Source organism: Oryctolagus cuniculus, chromosome 17 (genome assembly GCF_964237555.1).
Source record: "Oryctolagus cuniculus chromosome 17, mOryCun1.1, whole genome shotgun sequence".
In the NCBI taxonomy this organism is placed as follows: Eukaryota; Metazoa; Chordata; class Mammalia; order Lagomorpha; family Leporidae; genus Oryctolagus; species Oryctolagus cuniculus.
The window spans coordinates 14,421,198-14,434,353 of record NC_091448.1 but is presented as its reverse complement, the minus strand read 5'-3'; the positions used below and the strand labels follow the sequence as shown (position 1 = coordinate 14,434,353).

General features: G+C 48.0%; 1 protein-coding gene across 6 annotated transcripts in view; it reads right to left on the bottom strand.

The window, feature by feature from the left end:
* Window positions 1–13,156, bottom strand: part of TEX2 (testis expressed 2) — a 135,460-nt gene that overhangs the window by 118,158 nt on the left and 4,146 nt on the right. The window lies entirely within an intron of this gene.

Sequence of the window (13,156 nt, the reverse complement as noted above, 5' to 3'; positions counted from 1 at the left end):
CCTAACAAAATGGTCTTTCTAAAATTAACTATGGCTGTTTTCACTACCTCAGGCAAAAATTTCAAATGGAATATACAGAGAATCATACTTTCGGGGCCAGTGCAGTGGCGTAGCAGGTTAAGCCACTGCCTGCAGTGCTGGCATCCCAGATGGGCACTGGCTCAATACCTGGCTGCTCCACTTCTGATCCAGCTCTCTGCTATGGTCTGGGAAAGCAGTAGAAGATGGTCCACAGCCTTGGGCCCCTGCACCCGCATGGGAGACCCAGAAGAAGCTCTTGGTTCCTGGCTTTGGGTCAGCACAGCTCCAGCCATTGCAGCCAACTGGGGAGTGAACCAGAGGATGAAAGACCTCTCTCTCTCTCTCTCTCTCTCTGTGTGTGTGTGTGTGTGTGTGTGTGTGTGTGTGTGTGTCTGCCTCTCCTTCTCTCTCTCTGTGTAACTCTGCCTTTTTAAATAAATAAATCTTAAAAAAAATCATACTTTCATGAGCAGAGCTCACCGTTGTAGGGACACATGTGAAGTTCATAGACGAGGAAAGCATCAGTGTCTACCCAGGCCCAGTGAGTGCTCTGGAGTGGCTAGAGGTAAGAGCAGATGGCTGTGGGCCAGCAAAGTGGCTCAGTAAGTAAAGCTGCTGTCTGCAATGCCAGCATCCCAGATGAGCACCAGTTCGAGTCCCAGCTGCTCCACTTCCCAATCCAGCTCCCTGCTAATATACCTGGGAAAGCTACGGAAAATGGCCCAAGTACTTAGGCTCCTGCTGAGGCAGCTGGAGACTGAAAGCGGGACAGCTGGGTTCCATCCTGCAGCTCCTTCGCAGCTCATACGCACTAAATAGAACAGGATGGAAGCCACTTGTTACAAATATTTGCCAGCGGACAAAAAGATTTAGGTTTCAACAGAAACAACCTTAAAAAGGCTCCATTAAGACTGCCCCTGCCTTCACGGTAGCTAACGTATGTACAACCACAACATCTGCTCTTTGGAGATGACAGGTTAAAGAAATACAAACACCCTAGACCGCGAGACCTCAGCAACTCGACCTCTCTTCTACCAGCCCCTCCCCTTTGTGGTGCTTTTCGTTTTCTCTTACTTAAATAAAACTTCATTTTTTCTACTCTTTTTTTTTAAAGATTTATTTATTTTATTTGAAAGGCAGAGTTACAGAGAGAGGGAGAGATCTTGCATTAACTGGTTTACTCCCCAAATGACCACAATGGCTAGAGCTGGGCCAGACCAAAGCCAGGAGCCAGGAGCCTCTTCTGAGTCTCCCACATGGGTGCAGGGGCCCAAGCACTTGGGCCACCTTCCACTGCTTTCCCAGACACATTAGCAGGGAGCGCGATCAGATGCGGAGTGGCAGGGACTCGAACCATCATCCATACGGGATACAGCGCTGCAAGGCAGCAGCTTAATCTGCTATGCCACATGCCGGCCCCATTTTTTTCTACTCTCACCAATGTGTCTGGTCTTGTAAACTGTCATCAACACCAGGACACAAACCCAGACTCATCTCACCAGTTTTTCTGCAACACTGTCACCCATGTGGGAGACCCGGATGGAGTTCCTGACTCCTGACTTCAGCCTGGCCCAGCTCTGATCGTTGTGGTCATTTGGAGAATGAACCAGTGGATCGAAGATTCTCTGTTTTTCAAGTAAACAAAAGAGAGAGAGAGGGACAGAGAGAGAGACAGAGAGAGACAGAGGGAGATGGCTGGAGGACTTTTGGGACGGAAAGCCCGAGCTGAGATGCCAAGGCATTCCCCAGGGGCAGGACCAGCTGCCCAGAGTCACAGGGCTGGGAGGATCAGCCTCTTGTTCCTCTGGTTACCTCAAGCCCTTTCTAGCCGCAAACAAGAATCATCAGACTTAACAGAAACCACTGACGGGGCTAGATTGATTTAGATTGAAGAAAGAAAAAAAGAGAGAGGAAGTAAAGGAGAAGAAAGAAGGCAGAGAAAAGAAGAGGAGAAGCCCTCTAAGAACTCAGAAGGACGCTGAGAACACTGGTCCAAAGAAACCGACCAGGGAAACCAAGAAGGAGAGAATGCCCTAAAATGGGATACTGGCTAGCGGGACGCACAAGTTGATCCAATGCTCTCCGTCCCGAGGGCACGGTCATAAGGGCGAGGAACAAGGAAGAGCTCCTCCGGGGTCCAGGAGCGACCCGTGTGGCGGAGGGGCCAGGTGCGCTCAGAGCCCTGCCGTGAGGAAGCTGGCATCCTCTCTGCCCTAGTTTCTCCCCCACCGGGAACGGTCCTCTCCTTCGGAAAAGTCTCAGGTGAAGGCGAGAGGTAGGAGAGATTCTAGAGTGGAGCTCTTCCCTAGCCTCTCTTGGTTGAGGCTTTTTGGAAGCCTGACAATCACCAACAGCACACACACACCCCCCCCCCCCATATATGCGTGCACACACCCACAAGAGTTCATTTTTCACTCTTTCAGGCTCCTGGTTTCTCAGAGAGAAGCCCCAGTGTAAAGACAGTGTTACACTGTTGAGAACAAGAGGGAAGAGCTTTGCCCCTCAGCCCTCTGAATGGTGGGTAGGTGGTCCTGGGGAGCCCCAGGCCAGGAAGATGATGTCACCTTCTAGAGCCTCCGAAAGCCTTGCCCGTATTCAGTCCTGAAACCAATACCATAATGGGAAAACAGAGGGTTACTTTCCAGATACTCAACAAACAACCAAAAAATTGAACAACCACCATTACAATTCCAAAAACACTGAAGTGTTTATTCAAGTCAAAGAGTGTACACAAGCAGAAAAACTGGCACCCAGGCTTATAAGCTATTAATTTGGGGAAAAATTAATAATTTTATAATTAAGAATTTATTGTGTTTAATGCCATTCACAAGTCTAAAACACTTGCTTTAAGATTCTTCAAAGACCTTCGCTAAAAGGAACAGCAGGGTGGTGAGGACCCTCTCAAGCTTTGCAGAAGGCTGACCTGCTCAGTGAGCCTGGAGCTCTCAGTGACACTCCCCAAGCACAGCACAGTCTTCTGACCAGTGGCATCTTCGGAACACGCAGGGCTCCCTAGATAACCACCTGGATTAACTCAACTTGAGGACAATCGATCTTGTAAGCCCCTAATCAAGCCTCAAGGAATTCATCTTGAGATCACCCCAGTTTGAGAATGTCCCACTTGCCTGGCAGGGCCACTGCCTCCCTCAGCAGTAACGTCACTGGGGAAAGAAGCTGAAGCACACCCTACACTGACTGGCAGGAGTAAGAAAGAACTACAAGGGCTGCATGCAGGTACTTGGCCTTGACCTACTACTAAGAACAGGAAACCAAACTCTCTCATCCCCACTTTAAATACCAACTTAGAAACCTGTACAAACAAGCACACATCTCCCTCAGCTCTGCTCACTCCACAGTGCAGCCTGCTGTCTCAGTGAAGGTGCCAGGCACCCCATCCTTGCACTGTAGGAGGGAATCCTGGAGGAGCAGAACAGTTTTGGGATGGGAAACTGAAGCCAGTGGGTTGACTGTAACAAAATGGGAAACTCCTCATCAGGCCATGGAAGAAATATCAGAGCCAGTTTCAGAAGTAGTTAAACCTACAATTTCTGGAAGGCTCCTTCAAAGCTATGGGTCAAAGCATACATATATTAAACACGTTTTCCATCTTATTTTTGAGATGAACACTTAGGCATTATAAATTCGTGTGGTTCTTTGGCAGGGCCCTGGCCTGGCTACACTTGCTGCCAGGACAACTCTAGCACCAAACTCAGAAACCCAAGACGTGTTTTTACTTCCTGAAGACATTAGCACCACAAACCAGAGCTTTTGCAATAAAGTCAGTAGGGGCTATTAAGCCCCTCTTGCACCACAGCCAAGCCTGAGACAAAGCAAGGCTGACCACATGAGCTTGGTCTCTGGCTCGGAGCATGATCAACAGCCATTTCAGTTGAGAGTTTTAGCCTTAAAAAAAAAAGAAAAAGAAAAAGGACATTGCTGCTTTCCTACTCACCTACCCTGCCGACTGCACACCACTCACCTCTCCCCACAGACTAGAGCCTATGCTGAGGAATTACAACAAAGGCCACTCCTTTCCCCCGGGTTCTCTGCCATGCTGCCTTATTTTCCACCGCGAGCCTGCCTCTGAACCCAGCCAGGCAAGCAGCTCAACCTTCCCAGAGGACAGCTCCCTTAGGCTGCATGGAGCAGGGACTGGAGGAGGGGACGAGGTGGAGGGGTCCCAGAAAACCTGCCACTTCGGTGTCCTAACACTCAGGGGTTCTTTCTAATAGCATCTGGGCATGGAGGACTTCAGCACGGGTGAAGGAGCTGGTAAGGAGCGCTTCCATATTTAATCAAAGGAAACAATAACACCAGGAGGAAGTGGCAGAGGCAGCCTGTGTGAACAGGAGCTCTGTGCTGACTTCTGGGCCAGTCGCAGCTCCTGGGCCCCCTGTGGATGGCTTTCCCTTATTCCTTATCACTAAATCTCTCTCAATTTCTCTCTCTCTCTCTCTCTCACACACACACACACACACACACACTCCCTCTACCTGCTTGCACAGGTAAAATGGTCATCAAGGTAGGGTTATAAGTCACCCCATGGTCCACTTGCAGAAGAACTGGCCTTGAAGAAACCTCTGCATGGTTTACAACACCACCAGCTGCAGGGCCTATTTTCAAATCTCTCTGTGGAAAACAACACTGTGGCCAGGTCTGGCCCTCTGACAAAGACATCACCTGCTCTCCCCACCCCTCTCTGTCATAACTGAAATATTTTAAGTCAGGTTTCCATGATCAAGACACCCAGAGCAAGTCCCTCAGAGGGTTTTATTTGGGGCCAAGTGTCCACATACTCCTCTCTCTCACTCCAGCCCTAGCTAGCACCAGATCACACCTCCCTGGCTGAGCTGAGCGGCTGCCCCTCCCCAGTGTGTTCTCAACAACTCAGGGCCAGTTTCCACCCAAGAGTTCTGGGCACCTCTCAGGTGCCCAGACAGCTGCTCCACCACACAGCTCTCCTTGTGACCTGGTTCTGCAACTTCCTGTGTGCTGTGCTCATCTATCTCCTCAGTAAAGCGTACTTCAAAGTGTTTTTGAAGAAATGGCATTAAAAGATAACACACAGGGACTGACACAGGGGTTAAACCACTGCTTCCAATGCCGGCACCCCGTATGGGAGTGGTGGTTCAAGTCCAAGCTGCTCCACTTCTGATCTAGCTCCCTGCTAATGTGGCTAATGCATCTGGGAAAGCAGAAGATGGCCCAAGTACCTGGACGCCTGCCACCCAGGTGGTAAACCTGGATGGAGTTCCTGGCTCCTGGCTTTGGCCTGACCCAGATCTGGATGTTACAGCCATCTAGGAAGAAGCAATTGATGCAATCTCTCTTGTCACTCTGCCCCCACCCCCTTTTTTTTTTTTGACAGGCAGAGTTAGACAGTGAGAGAGAGAGAGACAGAGAGAAAGGTCTTCCTTTTTCCGTTGGTTCACCTTCCAAGTGGCCGCTATGGCTGGCACGTTGCAGCCGGCGCACTGTGCTGATCCGAAGCCAGGAGCCAGGTGCTTCTCCTGGTCTCCCATGCAGGTGCAGGGCCCAAGGGCCTGGGCCATCCTCCACTGCACTCCCGGGCCACAGCAGAGAGCTGGACTGGAAGAGGAGCAACCGGGACAGAATCCGGCGCTCCAACCAGGACTAGAACCCAGGGTGCTGGCGCCGCAGGCAGAGGATTAGCCTAGTGAGCCGCAGCGCCGGCCATTATTTAAAATTTTTTTTTCACTCTGCCTTTCAAATAAATATATTTTTAAAAATAGTATGCAATTTTTATGAACTTTCTGAAGACCCCTAGTATACAGCTTAACACCTTCTTTTTTTCCTTTTTTATTATTATTTATTTGAAAGACAAAGTTACAGAGAGAAGTAGAGCCAGAGAGAGAAGTCTTCCATTCACTGGTTCACTCCCCAAATGACTGCAATGGCCAGAGCTGTGCTGATCTGAAGCCAGGAGCCAGGATCTTCTTCTGGGTCTCCCACACAGGTACAAGGGCCCAAGGACTTGGGCCATCTTCTACTGCTTTCCCAGGCCATAGCAGAGCTGGATCAGAAGAAGAGCAGCTGGGACAGGAACCAGCACTCATGGGATGTGGCACTGCAGCCTGGGGCTTTAACCTGCTGCATCACAGCGCCAGCCCCACTTAACACTTTCTTAACCAGACTTGCAAGTCTCACAGAAAATTCATCACTCTGGTCTTGATGAAGGACCTCCTATCTGGTTATCAGAGGTCCTGACCTGGGAAACCTGCCCCTTCCTTTGACAAGAACATTATCTTGAAAACCAGCTAATGACATCCCAAACTAATGTTCCCTTTCAGAGTCACAATCAAAAGTTGTAGAAGAAGCTTAACCACCATATGGCCTCAAGTCCTTCAATTCCTAGTCATTAAGTGGTGCCAAGTCTAACCCAAACATGGCTGCCTCACTTCTCTCCAAAAGAAATCCCCCAAGAGCAAGAATCCCCTGGCGGCACAACCAGAATTTCCTCCCACCACTGCCTAGAGCCCTCTTGAGCGCCCAACTGGCATTATTTTTGAGCAGTGCCAAGGGCTACTAACAAACACTTGCCAAACACCCCACATCACCAGGCAAAGTGCTCTGGTTTGTTGATTAGAGTAAGGGGAAGGGAGGGATACACATGGGAGCCGGGCAAATTCCCTACCCCTGGGAAGTATGGAAGACTGTGACACAAACTCGAGGTCTCAAATTAGAGCCCTGTGCTGCTGAGGCCATATTCGGTGAGAGGGATGCCTCCTGAGGCTTGGCATAGGAAGCCCATCCAGACAAAGGAGAGGGCCACCCTCAAATCCCAGCCTCACAACATGGCAGGCAAAAGCCTTTCAAGTCAAATCAACTGGAGGACAAGGGCACAGAGCATGCTTCTGCAGAACCTGTCTTCATAAGAGCTCTGAACCCTGTGCACGAGGGTCCTTGTGGGCCTCTGTTCCTTCTCCCCACATCCCCTCCTGGGTTATTCTACTCAAAAAATACTCAATTCCCTCAATAAACCTAAACTTTAAAGAGCATCTCTCAACTTGAGTTTCCCTTTGTTTCCTGGTGTGCTTGCACTCACTCATTCCTTCACCCAGTAAGTATTTAAGAAGCATGGGCAATGGGCAGATACCATGTTAGGTCCCAGGCATATAATGGGGAGCAAAACCAACAAGGTCTCTGTCCTTGTGGAGGAAGGGGAAAACAGATGTCTACTAAAGAACAAGGAATAACAAACCTTGGTAAGCGCGGAGACAAAAGGGGGCAGGTGTTTCTGCAGAAAGTTCAGTTCCCAGAAGGCCCAGCTCCCTGCAGCTGGGCAGGGAAAGATGGCCGGTGTGTGCTGGCAACATAATAAATCAGGAGAGAGACAGAGGCCAGGCTGAGGGAGGCAGGACAGACGATATCACATGCTCAGAAACACGCTTAGGCTGTGGATCTTACCCCAGGAGTAACACGACACCTTCAAGGCAGGTGTTTGGTGCAGCAATTAAGTCCCCACAACCCATATTAGGGTGCCTGGTTCAAGTCCCAGCTCCTGGTTCAAGTTCCGGCTGCTGCTTACAATCCAGCTTGCTAATGCACCACCTGGGAGACAGCAGATTATGGCTCAAGTACTGGGTCCCTGCCATCCACCTGGGAAATCTGCTCTGTGTCCTGGACTCCTGGAATCAGCCTGTTTTGGGCATTTGGGGAATGAAGCAGTAGTCAGAGCATTTGCTCTCTTTTTCTCTCTGCTTTTCAAATAAAATGAAAATAAATGTATGTTGTTTTTTTTTTTTTTTTTAAAGAAGCCTTCAAGGGGTTTGAGCACATACGTGACATAATGCTGGGAATTTCTAGACACCATTCTGATTACAGTGTGGTGAATGAGGAGTGGACGTGGGTAGCTCAGTGAGGGGCTGCTGCTGTCTTCCAGGCAAGAAGGTGCTTGCTGGGACTGCAGTGGTGGTGGTAAAGCCAGAGAGAACCCCTCAGGAGATGTTTGCAAGATAAAAACCAACAGCACATGGCAAAGGACTGGATAAGGGCCACGGCCAGGGCAGGGTGGTCCAGCTTGCGTTTGTAGTGAGAAGTATCCATGGCCAATGTAGAAATACTGTAAACTCGCAGGGCACCATGCTAAGTTTCCCTTAGCATGAAGTTTTTAGAATTTCTAGGTACATTTTAAGCTTTTCTCCTATTTGCTCCTAAATCTATTCCTAAAACAGTCATCCATTTTTAACACATATCGATCAAGCATCTGCTATGCCCTGGGGATACAGAGGTGACCCAGCAGCCTGTGCCCTCTGCATCTGTCTCTTCTGAGCCTCTGGGTGCAACTGGGACAGCCTTTACCTCCCCCCAGTGTGTGTGTGTGTGTGGGGGGGGTTATCCTACCTCCTGAAATCTCTTTTTAATTTATTTATTTGCGAGGTGGAGTTACAGACAACGAGAGGGAGAGACAGAGAAAAAGGTCTTCCCTTTGTTGGTTCACTCCCTAGTTAGCTGCAATGGCTGGAGCTGTACAGATCTGAAGCCAGAAACCATGTGCTTCCTCCTGGTCTCCCATGTAGGTGCAGGGTCCCAAGCACTTGGGCCATCCTCTATTGCTTTCCCAGGCCACAGCAGAGAGCTGGATCAGAAGAGGAACAGCCAAGACTAGAACCAGCGCCCATTAGGGATGCCGGCGCTGCAGGCGGAGGATTAACCTACTGTGCCACGGCACCAGCGCCAGCCCCTCTCTTGAAATCTTGACACAAGCAACTTAACAGACTCACTCTGCCTCTCAGACACAGGCCACAGTGCAACGAGCAGCACAGAGCTCACCACTCCTCTTACAAGCTCCTGAGCCCCCAGAAACATCACAGCACCAAATCTAACCTTCCCTGGTCTCTTAAGAGAGGGTTTTCAAAGAAGACAGTGAACTGGCCAGAAGTTTTTCCTCCAACTATGCAAGCTCTTTTTCTCTAAAATGTACTGGGATTTGGGAACCACGTGTGTCTTGTGCTCCTTCATGTTGTGCCCAGACTAATTTGTGTTGGACTACATCCTATCACTGAGATTCTGAGGCTGGTGGTTTAATAAACTCTGGAGCTTTATTGTCCAATATGGCCACGTGAAGCTACGGAAACCAAAATCAATTAAAACCAGATAAAGCTAAGGTTTCAGTTTCTCAGCTGCACTAGCCATCTTTAAACGTTTAGCAGTTGCACGTGGCTAGTGGCCACCACGTTGGAAAGCACACATCTAGCACACTTCAGACACTGCAGAAACATCTTCTGGACATCAGTCCAGAGGGCGGTGCTTCAGGGCTCTCTCTGCATTTTGATTCGATTTTTCCCTTTAAAATAATAAAAACAAGGTTAACAGAGAGACTTTCCATGTATTTTAAAAAGTCAATCATCCATTTTTAATTTGAAAGGCAGAGAGACAGAGACTGACAGAGATCTTCTATCTACTGTTCGCTTCCCAAATGCCCACCAACAGACAGATCTGGGCCAACCTGAAGCCAGGAGCTGGGAACTTAATCCAGGGCTTTCACATTGAGCCATCACCTACTGCCTCCCAGGGTGCACATCAGCAGGAAAGTACAAGTGAAAGCAAAGGAGGAACCCAAACCTAGGCACCCCACATGGGACGTGGAAGTCCCAAGCAATGGCTTAACTGATGAGCTAAATACCCACCCCCAACTTCAACATATTAACTGTGTCCTCTTCGATTTTACAAGTGAATGCTGTAAGTCAAACTTAAACTAATATATGCCCTAAAATACTTTTTGATCAATTTCATAATGTAAAGTAAAGTTCATTTGCTAAGAATGTTTGAAAATAACCCATGATTCATTGTGGGCAAGAAAACAGCCACAATTTTATGAGCCATTGTGGACAAAGACTGTCTCACTTTCAGAAAAATGTACCTTACACACTGCTCAATACTGTTTATATTTAGTAAATGCACAGACTAACTGGTCATCTTTTGAGTACTCTCATTTTTTATGCCTACTTTCCATAAGCAAGTCTGTGAAGGGCTTCCAGGAAATGCTCACCTCAAGATTCTGAACTTCAATTGTCTAATACCAACCCTATAATTATCTAGCATGCAGGATTTTTAAAACAGGATTATATCCACCATATGACTTTATATATCAACTTTCTGTTGCTGACAGAAAATTCACCAACAATGCTTTTTCAATGAGAAACTATCTTGGAATAAGCTTAGCAAAACGTCAATAATGATTGAAACTGAGTGATAAAGGTGTGGAATACTTAGATCTTTTGTTATTTTCATATGTAATTTTAAATTTCCAGAATAAAAGATTTTTTAAAAAAATCAACACAATTATATACAAATTTGATCTGGTCTAACAAACACTTTTCAGGATAATGGTGACTTTTAGTAGGGTCACAGTATTTTACTGACCATTCCAAGCCCAAAGAACCAAAGCCAGTGACTTGTTCTATCACTGTATACTCCTAAGGTGTGGATGCTCCTTTAATGAGAAAGCACCAAACATCACCACAGGTCTCCTGAGAGATGGGGCTCAGGCCATTATCGCACACAGCAACTCTAAGTCGCCTCATCTGATCACTGGCAATAAAGCACTGGTCTCGCCTGTCTCATCAAGAAAAAAGCTAAAAATCTCCCCACCCCCAAACACAAACGCAGACAACTGCAGGCAGGAGGAGGGGAACAGCTGCTTTGGGTCCACCTTGCTTCTTTCTGAGAACTGCCCCCAGTACAGAAGCTCCTAAGGGTGTGGCCAAGTCTCTACAGCAATCTCCCTGCAAGTAGAGATGCTGAATGATTAGCACATTACAGAAAGTCCAACATCAACGCCTCCAGCGACGTGCATATCAGCTGGCTTCATTTTACCCTCAGCCCTACAGTTACTCCAACTAGGAAGGATGAAAAACGGTGAGAAAGAACAGGTCAAGTTCTCCGCTGCCCTGACAGTCCACACAGCCCTACCCACAGCCATTTCTGTGTGTGCTAGGCACTATTCTCAGGGCTCATTCAATCTTCAGAGCCACTCGAAGGTGGCAACTGAGGCACCAGAGGTAAAGAAACTTGCCAAGGCTCCTGTCCCTGCTCCTCCACTCTGTACTGTGTTCCCTGGGACACACCTGCCTTTCTCATCTTCCCCTCTCTGCCCTCCTCTCAGCAGCTACACCACCCACGCCGCTCCCTCTTCCCAGATGCTCCTGCCACACTCCAGCTGCGGTCTCCCTCCTCTATTCTGTCTTGGTGCCCCAGTCCAGTCCTTCCAAGAAGAATGTGACACTTTCTACAGTGTAACGTAGAATTCATACGTCGGTTGGCTTGTATCTTGTCCAGACTGGATAAGGTACTATGTGCAGGCAGGGGCCACATCAGAGTCCCTACACCAAACACAATGGCTCCAGTAGGCACTAAGATACTCAGTGAGTGACTGATAACCCCTCTTCAGTCAGTCCTTTCAGTAGAGATTATAAAATTCTGCATTTCAAGTCCAAAGTGATAAATATATAAACATCTCCAGGAATACTGCTGAAAAGACAGCATTAGGTATAAGGATGGACTAAAAACTGGGTAAGAGAATAAGCCAAATTATGTCAGCTTTCAACAGTAAGAGAAAAATGAAACTTATATAATGCATTTTGTGATTCTGAAAGGGAATTTGCAGAAGCAATCCAAAGGGTAAGCTTTGATCTCAAATCCTCAATCAGCTATGACTGAAGACGGCTCTCTTGCCCTGTGCCACTTTCAACAGTTAGAATAAGCCAGGGAGGCACTCAGTGTGTTAGTTCCAATAATCTTCTTAGGGAAAAGCCCTCAGAATCAATATTCCAGGCAAATCCAACACACAAAGGTTACTTGTTGTTTCAAAGCCCACCCGGGTTCCCCATGCAAAGGTCTGACGTTTCTCTCAACAGCCCCGTCTATGCTCAGTGCCTCAGCCCCTGGCTTGATTCTCCAAAGAAAACTTTGCATCTCAAGGTTTTAAATCTTCTGCAACTGCTACAGGAGCTATGCTTGAGGATTAACAAAGTTCTCTTGATTCACACCAGAGGTCCTGTATGAGAATTCAAAACATGAACAGGTGTTAGTACATAAGAACAGACATGAAATTTATGGCCCCAAAGCAAGGGGGGAAATCTTAACTTTTTAAACTGGGGAAGCTCCCAGGGCATATGCCTTGAGAGGATTCTAAAAGGAGGCAGGGTCTTCCTGAAGCAACCACAGAATTCATACTTGGGGGCAAGACAAGATTGGGGTCTAGTCCCAGCTATTAGCCCTTGACCTTGCTGTGTAATCTTGGACAGGTTATTTAACCTCTCTGAACTTTGGTGTCCTCATCATAAAATAAAATTCACAATAGTGGGGCCAGCACTGTGGCACAGTGGGTTAAAGCCCTGGCCTGTAGGGCTGGCATCCCATATGGGCACTGGTTTGAGTCCTGGCTGCTCCACTTCTGATCCAGCTCCCTGCTAATGTGCCTGAGAGAGCAGTAGAGGATGACCCAAGTCCTTGGGCCCCTGCACTCACATGGGAGATCTGGAAGAAGCTCCTGGCTCCTGGCTTCAGATCGGCTCAGCTCTGGCCATTGTGGCCATTTAGGATGTGAACCAGCAAATGGAAGACCTCTCTCTCTCTCTCTGTCTCTGTCTCTACCTCTCTCTGCAACTGTCTTTCAAATAGATAAAATAAATCTTAAAAAAAAAAATTTCACAATAGGTTCTACTACTCATAGGGTGTTGTAAGGTTTAAAAGTAGGAACAGTGCCTGGCAGTCAGCAATTCTCCGAAAACGACAGCTACTCATATTGCTAGCACCTGCCCACTGCCTTCTGCTTTAAAAGCACCAGACAAGCCTCACATGAGACTCTGAGAGCCCTGAATGAAGCATTTCCCTTCAACAGTTTGATTCCTCAGATCCTTGGATTCATAAACTTGTACAATCTATGAAACTGGAGAAATCAAGTCCTCATTTTGCAAAAGAGACCCCTTAAGACCCAGAGTGGGGAAGCGACGTGCCCAGGAACCAGTTAGAGCACCAGGACAGCAGCCAGGCCTCCGGACGCCAAGGACAGTGCTCTCCACCCCTCGGGGCCAGTCAAGGGTTTTCCAACTCCCGAGACCTCCTGGCATCCCCCTCACAAACGTTGGCTCAGGAGATTCTGCGCAGTGAA